This window comes from Gavialis gangeticus, unplaced genomic scaffold (assembly GCF_001723915.1).
Source record: "Gavialis gangeticus isolate Ggan-Ray unplaced genomic scaffold, GavGan_comp1, whole genome shotgun sequence".
Taxonomy (NCBI): Eukaryota; Metazoa; Chordata; order Crocodylia; family Gavialidae; genus Gavialis; species Gavialis gangeticus.
Genome location: NW_017729022.1, coordinates 75,140,049 through 75,142,353, shown reverse-complemented (window position 1 = coordinate 75,142,353; position 2,305 = coordinate 75,140,049).

Genomic DNA, 2,305 nt, shown 5'->3' with positions numbered 1-2,305 from the left:
AGATGTCTGTGTTGTAAAAAGAGAGGCAATATTTCTCTGCCTCCTAGGGATCCTGCAAATCTTGATGCATCAAAAATGTTTGGGAACTTTTTTTGTAGAGGCAAGAGAGCCTAGTAGCAAGGAAACTTAGAGGCAGGACCTATAGAAGTATAATGTAGTAGCATATTTTCATCTGGCATGCTCCTTTTTCGTTTCCTTTTGCAAATCTATTTGAGGGCAGAACATTTATGAAAAGAGGCAATATTAAATAAGTATGGTAGAATATTAATGAAAACAGAATTTTAAATTTATGGAAATAAGAATTTCCTGCAGAAATCTGATTCAAAGTGTAATACTTAGCCAATCCAGGAACAGAAACATCACCATGGAAGCCATATATGTCCAGTCAAATTTGATCAATATAGCTAGCCGTAACATAGTGAATATTTGTAATGAATTGCTTGACATATTGGGTTTAATCAGGATTTTAATATTACTTGCAGGGGAAAACTGGCAGTTGTACAGACATGTCAGAACTTTTGTTGTGAAGCCAAACTTCGTTTACTTCAGTCTCCAGCGAAGGAGAAGGGGGGGTGTTTGGAGCCTCTCCCAGTCTGGATTCTGAGTTAGTCACGGACTATAAAGAGCTGTGTACCAAGAGATGTTGGATGCAGACCTCTGGTATAGTGGAAGCACAGGAGATGCCTAAGGACCAAGGTTGAGTAGATTGATGCATGTCAAGAATTATTTGTTGTAGTCACTTAGCTGAAAATCTTCATTAAGATCGAAAGTTAAGAAAATTGCAATTAACAGACATAAAGAAGTGAAATCCCTTAAAGAGATGATCCATAAAGAATTATTCATTCAACCTCAGATCACATTGGTTTTATTGCTAGCATTTTGTACTGCAGGCTTGCATCTGATTTAATGGCTATTGTTCTTTTTGGTTTCTTATCTATGGCAGTAAACCAAGGGAGCATGTTTGTAAAGAAAGAAAGCTGAAAATAAAGCTTTTTCTTCAACCTTATTTCTTGTATTCAACAGTCTCATAAACAAACATTGAGTTTCTAAATAGATTTTCTAACTGGGTACACAGAATACAATGTTACCAGTCTCATTAAAGCTTATCTATGCTACTTTAATGCAAGTAGTTAAAATTTTTCCCTAGTATCTACAAGATACCTTTAGGAACATAATTAGAAACATATAGATAATTTTAATGGAAGAAAGACCTTGTAGATGAGTCATTGAGCTGGGATACTAGAGAGCTAGGTTTAACACTGCCATGCTACACATTTCCCATGCAACTTGAGGCAAGCTATGTAGTTGCTTTGAATTTCAGTTCCCCCACTGTCATTTGGTGATGATGATGATCAGTCATCATTGGCGGTCCCTTGAAGTCGAGGATGACATCAGTCAGGCTTGATGGGTCCTCAGGTAATCGAGGAGCCTGATTCTGGATATACACGTTCTTCAGCGATGGCTGCATGTTGTTGTGTGGGGGAGTGGGATTCACAGCCCTGGCTTGGTTGTCTCCTCCTTCCTCCACTGCCTCCGTTCCAACTTAGTATCAAGCCATTGGGCCTCAAAGTGGCACATGCCTTGGCGGACCAGGTGGTGCCAGGCCAAATGGTCAGCAGCTTTCTCCTCTCAGTCATTGGTGTCAATGTCTCCGTGCTTGAGGGCAAGTGTGAGCGTGTCTTTTTGTACTGTTTTCTTTGGCTGCTCTTTGAGCATTGGCCAATGGAGAGCTGGGAGAACAGAATCTGGTGTGTCCAGTTCTCAGACATCCGGACACAGTGGCTCAACCATCATAGTTGATTTCTCAAGAGCAAGGCTTCGATGTTGATGGACACAGCTTTGTGGAGGATGCTCGTGCTGGTCTGGCGGTCCTCCCATTTGATTCCCAGGTTTCAACACAAGTACTGCTGGTAAAAGCTTTCAAGGGTCTTAATGTGGCGTTGGTAGATGGTCCAGGCTTCACTGCAGTAGAGAAGGGTGGTCAGCATGATAGCTTTGTAAGCCAGGACCTTTGTTCATTTCTGAAGAGCTCTATTTTCAAAGACAGCTGTTGCAGCTTGGCACAGCTGACCCAGTGCTGGACTTCTGTCTCAACAGGCTACCATCAATGAAGGTGTTTGCTGAGATATGGGAAGTGATCTACATACTCCAGAGCCTCCCGGTCTATGTAGATAGCGCAAGGGATGTTCAGCTGGGCTGGGGAGGGTTGGTGGAGAACCTTTGTCTTAGCAATGTTCAAGGACAGGCCAAGTGTCTTATGAAGCACTGAAGAGATCTAGGGTCATTTGCACATCCTGTGCAGAGT